At 34.4% G+C, this 17,972-nt stretch overlaps 1 protein-coding gene across 3 annotated transcripts in view; it reads left to right on the top strand.

Moving 5' to 3' along the window:
• RFX3 (regulatory factor X3) overlaps positions 1-17,972 on the top strand; it is a 290,506-nt gene that overhangs the window by 1,357 nt on the left and 271,177 nt on the right. The gene's annotated exons all lie outside the window — the stretch shown is intronic.

Genomic DNA, 17,972 nt, shown 5'->3' with positions numbered 1-17,972 from the left:
GTGTGTGTGTGTGTGTGTGTGTGTGTGTGTGTGTGTGTGTGTGTGATTTAAACCGGATGCAGGGCATCTGTGATACTTGGGTTAGTAGTTATTGACAGTGCTTTATCCTTCATGTGGAGATGGGAGGGGTACGAGTGAGGTTCCATTTCACTTTGATGAACCTCCTTCCCCACAGTGGAGTGTTAACAATTTTCATTGTGGTTATGAGACTGTGTGACAGACAGGGAAAGGACGTAAGGAAGCTTTGTGAGAACTCAGTTTACAGTGTTATTTGTGACAGTTATGGTACTTTAAAGAGTTTTTTTTTTAAATCTTCTCTTCGTTTTCCTTTGAGAGTTGAAATTGAAGTCAAGTTGTTCATAAAGAATGTATGAAGCTTCTCAACTTGAAACGTGTGTATATTTCACTTTCTTTGTGGTTGTTAAGATCTAGGCATATGTGTTCTTAACATAGTCTTTTAAATTTATTTTTTGGTTTTCTTTGGACAGTGACTTAAACCTGCTGAAGAGAGAGAACACTTTCCTTTTTAGGTCCTTGCTTCAAAACTGTATTTTTCTCTGTAGATTTGAATACTTATCAGTCCTCAAGTTATAGGCTCTTAGAGGTAACCCAGTTTTACAGATCCTGTAAATTTGTTCATTTTTCAGTGTAATGTTTAATTAATTATCAGTAAAGAGTTTTGATAATGAATGTGTGCTAAAACAAATATAGTGTACTGTAATATTCGCACAAATTGAAGTTTCCAATTTGGAATTTTTAAATGCTTATTTAAATAGTCTTCTTTCTAACAGCAAACATATATTGATTTACCTGACAGAGCAGCCTGTGAATAATATGACAGTATTAATTATTCTTCAGAATGTCAGTGAGCAGGTTGGGTAATTGTAAAGCTATTAAGGCTAATATTTTGTAAAATAAGAGGTTTAAAAAAAATCTTTTCTTTTTTAAAGTCCACTTCCTTGTGATTGCTATTTTAAATGAGGGTGATGTTTGTTCTGAAAGAAGTCTTTCTCAGAGCACTCAAATTTCTTTATATTTGCCCTCCCGCCTCCCCAACCTGGGTTTCTTGCAAATCTCTAATACTAACCTGTATTTTTTTTTCTGTTCAGATGAGTGTCAAATGCCTGAACACTTTTGGATGGTGAAGTTCCTGGGTCCTATAAACTCTCTGAAGTTAATAGGAGTTTTGCTGTCTTGAGACAGTTTCAGACCTTATGCCATTTACATAATGCATTTTCAGTCGAGTAGATTATATGCTATAATTTTATGGTTTAATATTTTTACTTGCAGTGTCCAAGAATTTTTTTCAGGCATTTCACTCATTACGACTATCTCAGGTTTTCTATAATTCAGATTTTCATTCACAAGGTGATTTGAGAGCAGAACTTAAATTGAATTCTATTACCTATTCATTTTTAAAAGCACTTATGTGATATAAAAGTTGCTGCTAGACATGCTTTGGACTCAAGTGTGTCAACATTATTCATACGGATTAAGTAAATAATAGCCAGAAATACTAACAAATGATAAGTTAAAAAATTTAACACATTGATAAATGTTTAGTAACATTTTTTTTCCTGAGATATTTTTCCTAGGAGGGACTATATTATGTATTTGTATTCTCTTGTGTTTGTTTTTAGACTAAAAAACGAACTCAGAAAAGTGTCCAAACTTTAAAACTAAAATTATGAAATAGGAGTTACTTGTAACTTGTTTTGAATAGCTGAATATCTGTGATTCACTGTATGTCATAATGCCTATCTTAGTCTTTTTATATTATTGTGCCTATGAATTGCATTAAATGGTATATAGGCATATTTATGTAGTACATTTAAATGTATAACAGTAAACTAAAATGCATTTCTAAAATGTGCCATTCCACAATGTTTTCATTATATGGGGTAGTTATGCCTAATTTAAAAAATAGTATATTACTCCTCCAGTATTCAAATAGTCTCGTACTCTACTTAGGTACTCAAATAAAAGGTTTATAGTTTACAAGTACTGAAATAAAAAATTTATAGTTTATAAATTTAATATACTTTGATGCTAAACAAAACAATTTTTAAATCAGAAACAAATTTAATAGTAAAAAAATTACCAATTAAAAATGAATTGTAAAATCAAGATAGATTTAATCTATTATTTAAAGGATGATATGTGTTACTTTTTGGTAACATGTTTCATTTTTCTTGAGAAAGTTGATGTTTTATGTGCTTTCCTCTAAACTGTCAACTGAAAAAATCAGTAGGTGGAGTATGATCTTTGTGTCTCAGATTTTATAGTATGTGTGTGTGTGTGTGTGTGTGTGTGTGTGTGTGTTTAAAAGAGAAGATATAGCATCAGATATGTAGGAAGAGTTAAAAAAAATTTTTTTCTGAACAGTGTAGTAGGAATGTTACTTTGTTTTATTTTGTATTTCTAGTGAGCCTGTGTTACAAGAAATGAGAATACCGAACAAGGAGGCTTTCAAATTACAAAAGAGTCTTGGAAGACATAAACCTTTAAATTATGAAAAGTCTGCTTTTTTTTTTTGCCTGCTTTGTTTTTAATGCTGAGCATTAGGCTAAAAATCCTCTACTTCTAGTTACTTTAAAAAATAAGCACTTAGTTTCCCTAATGGAATCCTTTGCTTTTAACTCTTTGGTATGGCTTCCCAGTGGCTGTTGCAAAACAGATTTTAAATTCCTCTCTGTTCACAGGTGCATAGTGTTCCCATATTTTGGAAATCCAAGATTAAGCGGATTTAACTAAATCTAGCTTTGTTAGGGACAGATGGCTGCTTTAAACAGGTGTCACTTTCATTTCTAGCGCATTGTGTTGGGACTTCCACCGGTTCACAAAAGGGCTGTCTAAAGCAGGTGGCATCCTTTGCTTTTGTCCTTAGTAAAATATACTTTTGGAGTTAATTATTTTCGTAGGAAGAGTCTTCTTTTTAAAGTAAAGGTTTTGAACTATTCAAATTGATTCCTAATTTAATTAGCGTAACTTTTATTTTTGAATATCATTCTAGTTTTGAGCTGTGTAAGTTGCAGATCCTTTCAGAAAACACTTCAAATTCTTTAAAGGAATGATAAATTCCCTTTGAATCCAGCAAAGTACTCAGGAGCACTTTACACAATTAGTCAATTTATCTGAAGCAAAAAGCCAAGGCAGATTTGAATAAAGTGAAATTTGGTTAACATGACAAGTTAACTTTTGCCATCCCATACTTGAATTTATTGGGGGGCAGCATTATTTTAATTTAAATGATAAATGTTGAGAACCAGTGTTGTTTTTGTTGGTTATTTTAAATATTTTCAAATGAAAACATTTTCCTTATCTACTTCAATTGTTATTGTAAAGTTTTTAGTGCTGTTTTTAAGTGAAAATTGTTTTCAAGCATTAGTGTTTAAAAATACATACTGGAGTAAATAAAATAGTAACAAACTATTGATTTCTAAGGTTCATTTTTACTCGGATTCGATCCTTTTTTGGTGGAAATTTTATACATCTTACAACAGATGCACCAGAGGGTGCTGTGCTGTTTGCAACAAGAGATTATTATCACTAAGAATGTGAACTGATTAGAACTTTTATTTAAAGAAAAAAAATTTAATTACTTATGCATTCAAGCATATAATAGCCTTATTTCTATGGAGTTTCAATTTAATCTACTGTCTTAATTGGCAGCTTTTCATCAAAGCCTATCTTTCTGTGTACTAATATATATTAGCACAGCATAAAACAATATCAAGATTGATATCTTTGGCATAATCTGAATGTCAGCATTCGTCCTGTAGGCATATACATTTATCATCTTCTTATGCAGGTATTTTAATCTGTATCTAAAAAATTTAGTTTAACTTGAAAATCATACTGTTTTGGCAGTATGGCTTTGTACTCTATAAATTTGGCATTGTTGCACATATCAGTATATTGTGTATCCTTACAGCATTTATATATGGCATAATTAGTGGTATGCTTTTTATGGTATAATTTAAAACTCTCTCAAAAGTATAAATGGTAATAATAGTTATCAGGCTAATTAAGTCAACAACAATAATAACAGAAATTGGAGAATTTGGTCCCCACTTCATGCTGTTAGAATAGTCTGGTTTGAATATTTAACTTGGCTTTATTAACTGAAAAGTTTTAGATTCTCCACTTTCCTCTGTGCCTTATACTTCTAAACTGGAAGTGATCTTATATTGCTTTCTGTATCTGAATATTTGTTCATGGAGATTTTTTTTTTTTTTTTAGGAGAACTGTTGAATTCACTGTTTTGGGTTCTTCTTGCATCATTGACTTTACTTCCTCAGCAGTACATGTATACTCTAAAAGACAAATACTGAAGCAGTGGTAGTCAGTATCTGCCTCAAGTAAGCTTAGAAAGATATAGTTATATCAAATAAACTTTTCTTCCCTCTAGATAATGGATTTATGTATACTGTTGTCCCACATTTAAGTACAATCAGCAAAATATGATATTTTTTAAAAGTACCTTTATAAGACATGCCACAAAGAATTCAAAACATCAATAGAGAATAATAATATTTTTAAGTATTAGTCTTGCTAAAATAGGTTAGGCATTTTTCCTTAAACATGTGATCCTACCAATTCATTAACATAAACTAATTTATGCCACTAAGAATTTAAAGTATATGACATTGTTTCAAAACCTTTATATTTGACATTTTATATATCACATCAAACTACAAGATGTACTTAATGAAAATGAATGAGTTAAAAAATTGGAATGTATTTAGAGTATCAAATAGGTATGTGTTTTGTTTTTTAAATAGATTGAGGATAAGTATATTGGTTAAAAACACAGGCTTTGGACTCAGATTTCAGATAATCTTATTAGCTGTGGAAACTTGGACAGGTTGTTTAGCTTCATTTAGCCTCAGTTTTCTCATCTGAAAAATAGATCAGCCTTAATCTGCTTTATGGAGTTTTGTGAAGAGTAAAGGAGCTAATTCATGTAATGTGCTTTGCTCAGTATTTGACATGGAATACATGCTCAATACATGTTGGTTCTTAGGGAATACTGAGAAGATACCCAGTCTAATTTTTTTGCTATCTAAGAATCCTTTTAATACACTTCTGACCATCTACTTCCCAGTGGGTCCTAAGTTTTGAAAGATTTTGCCTATTGATCTGCACTCATTAAATAATTATTACCTCTTCCACCCTTTTAAAAATAAAAGACACGAAGCTGTCAGCTGTAGGTTTGGATTATCATTTGATAACCAGTCTTGTTATTACACTGAATTAATAGGGTGCTAGCCCAAAGTTATGTTTTAGTTTTACTTTGCAGCCTTATTGTAACGGATTCTTTTTATGTTTGGATAACTCTCCTGGTCTAGGGATCTCAGACTGAGAATTAATGATGTAACATTTCATAAACTCTTAGCACTTCCCATGGTCCATTTCATTGTCCAATTGATATTTTCCTTTTCACATCTATTATACATGAATTCATTTGAAAACATTTTGAGCCCTATTTATAAACATTTTACAAAATGCAGTCATTAATATATAATAATGATAATAGTTGTATAAAGATGAGTTCATCAAGGAATTATTCCAATTTATATGCACTGCTTAGAATCGTTATTTTACTAACAGTAGAAAAATGTGAGGTCACCATTTGTTTACCTGTAGCAATAAGTAATTTTAGAAGAATTTGCCAACCCCAATCTTGAGGTATAAAGTAACCTCAAGAATGTTATTCAGTAAAACATATAATATGAAATAGTAGTGGAAAAATAACGCCTTTGGTTCCCTTTGTTAGGGCATTAAAGATGTTGAAAGAATCATTTTAGTTGACTGCTATATCTAAAGTTACTATTAAGTAATTTGCTATATTTCTATTTGTCTAAGCATTTTGACTAAGAATGAAATGTTTTTCTCATTTTACAGTGATCTCAATAGCCCGATCTTTCTCAAAATGGAAATGTGGTTTATACATTACAATTGAAAATTTATCTGATACCGTGTGTCATCTTTTTTGCTGAAGCATTGTGTATTGTACAGGCTTTTTGCCTGTCTCCCTCATCTTACCTGCTCCCATCCTTCTACTCCTGTTAAATGTTCAATTAATTATATGATTCCTTTTACATTATTTTTATAGATAATTAGTCCCAACATAAAAAGTATGTAGACTCTCAGCTCAGCCGTCTCCTCTGCTTCCTTTCTCCAGTGAATCTGACACACATTTTAAAGGGAACTTTTGGAAAAAGGCTAGGAAATGTGACTTATTAGGTGGTAAGGTTATATATCATTCTTACCGTTTTTAATCATCCATTATCTTCTTACAATTTCTATCCATCTGACTGCCCTCGTGAACAAATACATATCCTTGTTCCACTAATGATGTAACCTGAGCGTAATTATGCTCCACGAGTTTCCCTTCCTAGTCCCGGCTATGTATTGGCCTCTGGCTGAGCACTTTCGGTTAAATCTCTTGTCTAGTCCCAAAATATTGTGTTTGCACAGTCACATGTGCCTGCCCATTGCTGACTTTTAACTCCTGGATTCTTCTTTCTCATTACTTTTATTAGAAGCTGTAATACCCAGTCAGTATTGCTTGCCTTTACTTTACAGTGCCTGGTCAAGATTACGAGAGGTCTTCCTGTTTAGGCAAAAATGGGCAAGGGATAATAGGAGCTGAGCCCAGGAAAGCTAAGAGTGAGGCAGCTGGCCTGAAAATGAAAGTACATTAGTTGGTGAGAGGAGACCTAAATTGAGAGGTGATGTGGAAGGAGAAAAGAGAGGGTGACTAGGCCAAGAAATAAAGGTCTTCAAAAGTGCCAGCCGAAGGAGAGTAAAGAGGAGAAAAAGAGCTTCTGTTCTGGTACTCAGTCTGCCACTAAGTGAAAAACCTTAAGCTAGTCACTTAAACCTCCTAGGTCTCAGTTTCTCCATTTGTAAAATGAAGCAGTAGTGCTATGTGATCGCTAAAGCCCTTTCCAGCACTAATAGTCTATGATTCCATGGTGAGATTGGTGTGGAAAAAGGGAAACATGCCAATAACATGGAGCCTGGAATTGGTGTTTCCTTTACTGATGGCATTTTGCTTGCCTATTGTTTCTTCTGGTAAGAACAACAAAGAAAGAAAACCCAGCATAAAAAAACATGGGTCTAGCATAATGGCCATACCTGTGTCACAGTCAGAAGCTTCCACCATTTCAGTGGCCCCTGTAGGGAGCTATGGCCAAGTGCCCTGATGTTCTCACCCACAGAGGAATTAGCTGAGTCTCACAGCTTGAGCTCCTGCTGCGCCAGCTCCTCTATGTCTGTGTGCCAGACAAGTGTCTGACAGTTGGGGCTCCTGCCTGTTGCTCCCCAATGAGGTATTTAAAACAGGACATAATTTCCCAAGTATGTGGATAGGCAAATTAACAGAGAAAGCGGGGTGGGGTGGTGAGGAGCCCAAGCCTTCTCTCTCTCTCTCTCTCTCTCTCTCTCATTAGAAGCAAGAAAATTTAATTTCTGTTGATCTCATTTTTTAACATTTCTTCCCCAATTATTAAAGCCTTGACTTTTTTCTTCCCTTCATGCTATTCAGCTAGTTTTGAAAAGAGCTAAAATCCTGTTAAGGAGTTGGGCAAATTCTGAGGGCTTTTGGACTACTTTGGGGCCCTGCTGTGGGGAGCATTGCCATCTTCCACACTAGTATTCTTTTGTAGTTTTCCATTGGCAATAATTGCTGCTTTTCATTTCTCTGAATATTGTTTATACTTGGTTAGCATTTTTAAAATTTAGGTTTGGTGGCAGAAAAATTGTGTCTTTTAGTCAAGAGGTATGCATTTTCATGACTTAAAAAATTTTTATTGGAGTATAGTTGATTCACAATGATGTGTTACTTTCAGGTGTACTGTAGAGTGAATCAGTTATACATATATCCACTCTTTTTTTAGATTCTTTTCCCATATAGGTCATTACAGAATATTGAGTAGAGTTCCCTGTGCTATACAGTAGGTCGTTATTAGTTATCTGTTTTATATATAGTAGTGTGTATATGTCAATCCCAGTCTCCCAATTTACCCCCCCCCCTTTTCCCCACTGGTAACCATAAGTTTGTTTTCTACATTGGTGGCTCTATTTCTATTTTGTAAATGAGTTCATTTGTACCATTGTTTTTAGATTCCACATATAAGCAATATCTTGTGGTATTTGTCTTTCTCTGTCTGACTTACTTTGCTCAGTACTTTAATGTTAATTTGAGAAATGCACTTACAAGATTTTAGAGGATTGCATGCTGTGAAAGGAAGTATTTTTGCATTAGTTCAAGATAAGTCTTATATTCTGCTCTATCTCACCTCACCTCTTTTACCAGTTTAATAAGGAGTGTATGAAAGATTAATAGATTGTAATTGTTGCTTTTAAAATTATTTTTGAATGCTATTTTTATTGATAGAATCGTATTCAAGTTTCTGAACTACAGATCTGAATGATTGATGGCTTTATACATTTCAGTATAAAACTATCATCCTTAAAAATGCATCTGGCCCTCTTCAGTCTCAATCAGCATAGTTTATCTTAATGTGCAAAACCATTTTAGAAACCCTTTGCTAGTCACTTAAATTTCTTTCTTCCATGCTTTACTTTTGGGGGTGGTGAGGGAGGGTTGCTGGAGAGGGGCAGGAAGAGGGAGATACATTTAGAAATCATATCCTGTTTCCATTGTTGAATACTCGTGCATTGCATACTCTATCCAGTTTGTTTTCCTGGACTGTGACGTTTTGGTGGAAATAGAGGTTGGGGTGGGGATTGCAGGGCATGGGGAGGGGAGAAACAGAAATGACTCAGGTGATCCAGTATGTCTTCCAGATCTATTTCCTTTCCTGTTGTAGTATTATGCAGAGTACACATACTTTTGTGAGGATAGGCATTTTATTACTTCGTATTTGTCTGTGATTCCTTTTCTCCTAAAGATTGACTGTATCTGTATATGTCTATCCCTTAGTATATTGGTGTGCAATAATATCTTTCTCTTTTAAAGAGCCTATATTGTGATTTAGTCATGCACAGATTTAGAAAGGTAGAAGACAGTGGTGAGAAAATCTAGTTTGTGTGCTAGATAACAGAAATGATGCTTTAAATCCACCTCTCTACATTTTGCTTTGGGTGGATTGTTTTCTGGATATATTTTTTGCAATAGAACTTAGGTTTTTCCCCTATTCCTATTGAGGCTGACATTTTAAAGAACCAAAGAGTGTAACCTGTCACATCAGGCTTTCACTGATTGACATCTGGTTATATCTGATGACAATCTTGGAGATGAGTTTTAATGAAGTGTCAGCATAAGGGTCATTAAAAAAAACACATGAAAAGATATATTAGTGATCTGAAAATCACTTTTACCATCTTAAATATACAATATGCATATTTTGATGTACCACGATGAGAGCCCAACATGAAATATTGATATACAGGCACCAGATAAAGTTAGATTCTTTGTTTCGATCATGTAACATAATCACACTGCATGCTTCTAAAGGACATTTCAAAACATGTTTTGTTTAAAACGTCACTTTATATTTTTAGAGTGTACTTATATTAAGAAAAATGGATTTTATCTTATATATAGTGTTTTGTGTATATGTGTGTGTTTGTGCATAGACCTTTAGAAAGTCATTTTAATTGGTACTTCAGAACTTCTGTCAAAACTGCTTTTGCTCACTGGTTTCCGCATTCTACATATCTAGGAACTACTCCAGTGCTATTTGGTTGAGGCAAAGAAAATTAGGGGAAATGTTTGACTTAAGTTCTTTGAATGACCTTCCTGTGATTTGGGGAACGATTTTTAATGGTGTCTCACATTATACGGAGATATTTAGAGGCTACCTTTAGTTAACAAAGGCCATGAACGCTGAAATTGAATTAAGTTATTAAAGGCAAAAATTGTAATTCTGATTGTAGTAGGTTAAGATATTGTGCTGCTGGATCAACATTTGATCTATGCTTTTATTTTTAGAAGTCTGCCGAGTTTTGAAATTTAAAACCTTTTAAATAATGTTGAATGAGTGGAGCTGTATAATAGATGTGGATTTATATTTCACCAGAGGTTTGAGAGCCATATGGTTTGGAAGTAAGTGGGTTTTATCTTTGAAATTGGGGGGTGATGTATTTTAATATTTTGATTGGGTTAGATTTACTTGAGTATTTACTGGTCTTTTTAGAAATGCCAGTGCCCATGGAATGGAGATGAAGATCAAAGTCATTTGTGGGAGGAGGTCATTATAGTGATCCTGATACGTTACTCACCTGCAGTCATGCTGTCCTTGATAAACTTTAAAATAAAGGCATCTTTCTTGGATAATATAAACCTCTCTATGATATTGCATTTTTGTTAATTTACACAGCTGTCTGGAATTTCCTAAATCCTGTAGCACAGTCTTGTGTAATGCATTGTCCGTGAGCTTTGGAAGCTCCAGCTTACCCTTTGGTTTACAAACCTTAGAAAGAATGCTAATAGATGACACCGCATGCCTAGAACAACACCTTAATCTGAAGGAATGGGGTAAGATGAGGGTAAATTGGGGCAGGAACATATAGTTGGAAAAATTAGAGTACGAATAATGGTTAGTACAGTATAGAGAAAAAGAAGGGTGATGTTAGGGTCTACATAAGAAATTCAGTTTGCCACATTAAGTATACTTAATAATATTACCACTACAGTTAATAACATTATTTCTAATATTTTATTCAAAAACATTCTAGCAGAGACATAAGAAATAATTGGATATGTTAGTCTATAATCTTGTAGTTTAACATCATTGTTCTTTAGCTTTACTTTTGAATGAGGAATTAAAGGATTTATATCAATGTGTATTTAGTGCCAGTACTATTTTGGTTAACTTAGGAATCCTGAAGTGGCTCAGCTTTCTATTGGGTTTTAAGGACTATTTTGAAAGAAAAGAGAGAAATTAGGTATTTGATACGAAATTATATATTCTCAGCTATGTGGACGTATTTTTTAAGATTTCAGATTTTAGAAGGCAGAAATGATGGAGATGATATTTAGGAATCAAGGGTGAAAACAAAGGATAGGAGGAGACATTGAAAATGCAGTTAGATGAAATTAGAAAATTTTGAAGTAAAGATTAAAAATAAGGTGAGATGGATAAATCAAAGTATGAATGGTGAGATAATTTGTTGGGTGAATAATCATTTACTTTTTTGCCTTACTTGATTTTAACGAATAGGGGAAGCTGAGAAACAGATTATACTTAAGTTTCTTATGGACACTACATTACTTTTTTTGTCTGAAATATTTACAGTGAAGCTCTGGGACTTTTGACTATTATTGTATGTGATTTCACTATTAATGTTGTATATAGAAAAGAATTAAACTGAGATGTATCAGAGTTTTCTTGTAATTATTTTATTGTTACAAAGTTATATATTACTATAGAAAGTTAATATATTCAATTAGAATATCTGATTAGCTTATCTGATATCTAAAGCAGTTTACATATGGGAAGCCAATATATAGTGAAAATCTGTGTACCATAAATGTTTATAATCTTAAAACTTTCTTTTTTTAAAAACTTTTAAAACTAACAGTGAAGAATATAGAATAGTATAGTGAACCCTCATGTGTCCATCACACAGACCTAAGGATTATTACGTTCTGTTGTTCTTAAACCTATATAATTTGAAATAATTTGTTTATTGAAATAAACTTGAATCCTATTTTGTTCTACATTGTTTTGAAAAAATTTAAGTCTTATGTTAAGAACAGACTCAATGTAGCCTTGAAACAGTGCTTACATTATATTTAAAACAAAGTATTTAAGAGTGGTTGATCTTCATGTTGTTTCTTCTCAGCACAGCATTTGTAAATCAGGAAGTTTGTTCTCATTTGTTGGTCAAGTCTTTTGTTTAGTAATTCCAGGGTCTTCTACTTGAAATCTGACCTATCATTAAAAAAGGGATCAAGCACAAGTGCTGCAGCCCTTGTTTGCAGGATGCAGGAAAACAACTGTCTTGATATTTACCTCCCAGAAGTGAAAGGGATTAATATTTTGTACGTCATTCTTTTAATTTGTTTGTGGGTAGATTATATTGCTCTACTTATTCTGTATTGGAGTAACTCCCCAACAGCAAACAACTTAATGTTCTAATTTGGAAGAACACCATGTGAAGGAAAGCTTTATCAAATAATTGACTTGTATTTTAGAACCTGACCCTGTTTGCATGGCAGCTAAGCTTTTGAGTCTGAAGCTGAAGCTGGAGCCTCAAGCCACCTATAGTGAGTGTCTTCTTTCCTTAGGGGCCCAACTTCAGGCTTTATCCCTGTTTCTACTTAAATATTCTACGGCCATATTCTTCTGCCCCTTTACTGTGTCTGATCTGCACAGCTGACCAAAAGGGGTAGCCAGGATGCTGGAGTAGAGATTAAAGAGGTAAAAAGGTCTGTTGCTAGAGTTAAACATGCTTCCAAATGGCGCAAATATATAGATTCCAGTAGAGACATCATTAGGATGTTTTATTTTAGAAACAGAATTTTTAAGTTGGAACAGACTTTGGAGGTTATCTCGTTTAACTCCCCCAACCCCCATTTATGTGAAAGAAAACGGAGGTTAAGTGACTTGGACATACAGCATTTATCAGAGCTGGCGCTGTTGAGCCCTAGGCTCCTCACTCCTCGACCAGTGTTCTTATGGTATATATCATAGCTGGTGAAAACCTTTCCTTAAAGGCAGACAGCGCAAACGTGCTACCGTAAGTATTCACTCTACTTGCTTATTTTATCTAGAGTTTGAGCTCCGTATTTTTCCTAGAAAAAGTAAAATTTTATAATTCTGTATTCAATATTTGAATAAATATCTTAATTTTTATCATCTTCCAACTATAATTTCTGTATATAGGTCATTATTTAATTGCTTTATTTTAAAATGATATAGAAATGCAATTAAATTTTATTTTCCAAAGTTTTAAATGGCTGTACATTAAGGGGAAGTACCATACTTGCTTGTTTTTTTTTTTAAGAAAGAAAATAGTAGATTTGTAATCCCTATCGTTCGTATTTCCCCTTGCTGTGTGTTAGTGATAATATGTCATAATTTGATGAGGGTAAGGACGATTCTAATCCTTCTAAAGATTGTAAAACTTCATTGAATTTTTAATTATAAAAATTGAAATATTTGTTCCTGTAGGTCACTCTCTTGAGGAGCAAAAGTAAAATTACTGGCAGCTGATATTGGTCATACAAGCTGAGACTTGCCTGGCTGGGATTTAAAGGTGCTGCAGCACTCTTAAGTAAGAGAACCAACGAATGAGAATGTGAAGGGACTGCCCTTTATTCCATAGCAACCAGAAGCAATACCAGCAGTCATGCTATTACATGACTTCTTATTTTCTTAATCTGAGTTTTTGGAAGGATATATTGTTTACTGATTACTAGTATGAGACTGTGGCAGGAATAAGTAATTACCAAGATTTTGTCTTATTTTTCTCTGTGTGTGTGTGTGTGTTAGAATTGGAAGTAAACCTATGAGGTCAGGCTTGAACTTAGTTTTGGTGTCCTGTTTTGTGATCAAGATGACCTTTATCATTTGAGCACTAACCCTGTTGATTATTTGAAATAATCCACCTCAGAGAGACCAAGAAAATGACAAATAACTGAACTTTCTAGCAGTAATCTGATGCTCTTACCAGCTTCATTTGTAGTACCAAAGGATACATTTATATAAAACAAGAGTAGGTTTCCTATAGGGGAAAACCATTTGTCTTTCGCTCTTAACAAGGTAAATCCCCATGGACAAACCTTTCTTGTAAAACTGTTCTCCTTGGATTTCTCCTCACCTTCAATAAAAAAGGAACTATGATAAACAAAGGCATGATGAAATATTAGTTAGCTCTTGCATTTTTGCCTAGAAGTTACTCATTCTTAATCTTAACTTTTGTTTGTTTGTTTGTGTTTTATTTATTTGCCTGCGATGGGTCTTAGTTGTGGCATGTGGGATCTTTCGTTGCGGCGCACGGGCTTCTCTCTAGTTGCGGTGCACGGGCTCCAGAGCATGCGGGCTCAGTAGTTGTGGCATGCTCGGGCTTAGCTGCCCCAGGGCATGTGGGATCTTCGTTCCCTGACCAAGGATCGAACTGGCATCCCCCGCATTGGAAGATGGATTCTTAACCACTGTACCACCAGGGAAGTCCCAATCTTAATGGTTTTATTTTTTTAATTTAATGAGAGTTAAGAGAGAATCAGAATGCAGTGCATTAAATCAATTTTGCTTTCTGTTAACTAAAGAAAAGGGGTTTTGTTTTTGGGCGTGCGTGGGGAGGGATCTGAATCACTTACTTTTAGACTTAACTATATTCCTGATTTGCCAACACACCTACTGGCCCATAAAGTGGAACAGAAAATGCAAATAATTCAGATGAAAAGAAAATGCTAAATACTTGGAAGTCTAAACTGAGGTTTGAATATAGAGGTTGAGTTACCAGTTACTACATACTAGACTGCTGTATTTGTTGGATATAAAGAGGAAGAATCTAAAACATGGTGTGTGGTCTTAATATCTTATGAATTTATAATCTGGATAAATTTTTACTAAAACCGTTTCTTAATATGGATCAATAGAATCCTCTAAAAAGGAGGTACTTTGGATGTTTTCAAATAGCCCAGAGTTTTATGTTTTGGGGGTCACAATCTTTCAGGATTCCTTATTGCGTATTCATCAGAATTATTTAAGAAATATTTATTGAGTGACCATAGCCTTTGTTGTTAGGAAGCTTATAGTCTAGGGTACATTTTCAAATTTATATTTCACCATTCTGCTCTGTAACTTCTCTTTTCTGGCCAGCCTGGCTTTTGATATTGTGTAATTGATTAAAAGCATGAACTTCAGAATGAACAACCCTGGGTTTGAATTCCAGTTCTGCTACTGATTAGTAGTTTAACCTTAGGCAGATAACTTAAAATACTGTTTCAAAAAATTAAATTAGATAACATAGGCAAATAGCACTGTGTCTGACATCCAAGTGCTTAGTCAGTGGCAGTTGCTGTTACTTCTCTGTAGTCACCTGAATTATGCCTTGTCCTTTCTCTTCTCTATTACTTGGGTCTCATCATTTATTCTATTTAAAATGTGTTCCCCACCCTGCTTAAATTCATCTCTCCTAAACTTAGAGTGGTCCCTAACTTGATGGGTTTACTTTTAATGAATTTGTTATTAACACAGCTATTGATAGCTAATTGTGATTTAGATTTATGGCTGTAAATGTTTGATCTTTCCAAATTGTTTGTAAGCTTCCAAAGAGCAAATGACTACACAATAGGTTTTTGAACTCAACACAAAACCCAGTGGCCTTTCCTAGTAGAAGCAGTCAATGAATAATTATTGATTAAGCCTCAGATTGTTTATCTCTAATCAAATTATAGAAAACACATTTAACCATTTTATAACTTTGTCTAGACCTGATTTTATAATGACCATTTGAGCAATGCAGTTCTGTTATTCCAAATGGATTTTTTAACTTTCTGTTTTTTAAAATGGATTTAATGGAATGAATTAAATGATTTCATGAGTTTTTGATATTTCTTCAAATTAGCATCATCTAGCAGGGAGTAGATTTGGGCTGACCTAATCAGGGACTGTTTTCCTCTTACCTTTCAAATGACATATTGTTACCTAACTCTGTATCTGTATATGCATTTTATACATACACACACACACACACACACGTGCGTGTGTGTGTGTGTGTATGAAATTTCAGACTTGCCTGGAATTTCCTTAGTATCTGACAAGACTAATTTCTTAGTTTCAGAACTTGGAGAGTCCCTTTTAGGATTCAGTACCTTCTTCCTATTTTCTGGTTGTGGCAGAGTGTGGAAATTCCTAATGCTACTTAATATGGGAGAGACATGGGGGGCATTATGAGAACTTTTTTGGGAGGGGGGCTACTTCAGATACCCCCAAACTCTTTAGTTTTTCCTTTTGTTGCCTACCTTCACTGTTCCTACTGGAATGTCCACAAAGTGCAGAATTAGGGCATGAGTTCCAAGGTTATACCAAGGCACTTAGTGGTATCAGAGTGGAATTGTTACAGCAGTCAAATCTGTGGTTGCACTTGCGCTAGTCCACCAAGGGTTGCACTGTGGAAAGGTAGCACTTGCTTTGATGTCTACTACAGACTTTACCCTGAAGAATGTTTTTTTTTTTTTTTAATATGGAGCTGTCATCCATAAATCCATAATCTCTTATTTATTTATTAAAAAAGTTTTTTTAACATCTTTATTGGAGTATAATTGCTTTACAATGGTGTGTTAGTTTTTGCTGTATAACAAAGTGAATCAGCTATGCATATACATACATCCCCATATCTCCTCCCTCTTTTTTTTTTTAACATCTTTATTGAAGTATAATTGCTTTACAATCGTGTGTTACTTTCTGCTTTACAACAAAGTGAATCAGTTATACGTATACATACATCCCCACATCTCCTCCCTCTTGTATCTGCCTCCCACCCTCCCTATCCCACTCCTCTAGGTGGACACAAAGCACTGAGCTGATCTCCCTGTGCTATGCAGCTGCTTCCCATTAGCTATCTATTTTACATTTGGTAGTGGATATATGTCCATGCCACTTTCTCACTTCGTCCCAACTTACCCTTCCCCCTCCCCATGTCCTAAGTCCATTCTCTATGTCTTTGTCTTTATTCCTGTCCTGCCCCTAGGTTCTTCAGAACCTTTTTATTTTTTTTTCTAGATTCCATATATATGTGTTAACATGCAGTATTTGTTTTTCTCTTTCTGACTTCACTCTGTATAACAGATTCTAGGTCCATCCACCTCACTACCAGTAACTCAATTTCGTTTCTTTTTATGGCTGAGTAGTATTCCATTGTATATATGTGCCACATCTCCTTTACCCACTCATCTGTTGATGGACACTTAGGTTGCTTCCATGTCCTGGCTATTGTAAATTGAGCTGCAGTGAACGTTGTGGTACATGACTCCTTTTGAATTATGGTTTTCTCAGGGTATATGCCCAGTAGTGGGATTGCTGGGTCGTATGGTAGTTCTATTTTTAGTTTTTTGAGGAACCTCCATACTGTTCTCCATAGGGGCTGTATCAATTTACATTCCCACCAACAGTGCAAGAAGGTTCCCTTTTCTCCATACCCTCTTCAGCGTTTATTGTTTGTAGATTTTTTGATGATGGCCATTCTGACCGGTGTGAGGTGGTACCTCACTGTAGTTTTGATTTGCATTTCTCTAATAATTAGTGAAGTTGAGCATCCTTTCACGTGTTTGTTGGCAATCTGTATATCTTCTTTGGAGAAATGTCTATTTAGGTCTTCTGCCCATTTTTGGATTGGGTTGTTTGTTTTTTTGATATTGAGCTGTGTGAACTGCTTATATATTTTGGAGGTTAATCCTTTGTCAGTTGCTTCGTTTGCAAATATTTTCTCCCATTCTGAGGGTTGTCCTTTCGTCTTGCTTATGGTTTCCTTTGCTGTGCAAAAGTTTTAAGTTTCATTAGGTCCCATTTGTTTATTTTTGTTTTTATTTCCATTTCTCTAGGAGGTGGGTCAAAAAGGACCTTGCTGTGATTTATGTCATAGAGTGTTCTGCCTATGTTTTCCTCTAAGAGTTTGATAGTGTCTGGCCTTACATTTAGGTCTTTAATCCATTTTATTTTTGTGTATGGTGTTAGGAAGTGTTCTAATTTCATTCTTTTACATATAGCTGTCCAGTTTTCCTAGCACCACTTATTGAAGAGGCTGTCTTTTCTCCACTGTATATTCCTGCCTCCTTTATCAAACGTAAGGTGACCATATGTGCGTGGGTTTTTCTCTGGGCTTTCTATCCTGTTCCATTGATCTATATTTCTGTTTTTGTGCCAGTACCTTACTGTCTTGATTACTGTAGCTTCGTATTATAGTTTGAAGTCAGGGAGCTTGATTCCTCCAGCTCTGTTTTTCCTTCTCAAGATTGCATAAGCTCTTTTTAAAATCAATGTATT

The sequence above is a fragment of the Aethalodelphis obliquidens genome, unplaced genomic scaffold (genome assembly GCF_003676395.1).
Source record: "Aethalodelphis obliquidens isolate GAN/ISIS:26980383/991018 unplaced genomic scaffold, ASM367639v1 scaffold7, whole genome shotgun sequence".
Taxonomy (NCBI): Eukaryota; Metazoa; Chordata; class Mammalia; order Artiodactyla; family Delphinidae; genus Aethalodelphis; species Aethalodelphis obliquidens.
This window is presented reverse-complemented; position numbering and strand designations above follow the sequence as displayed.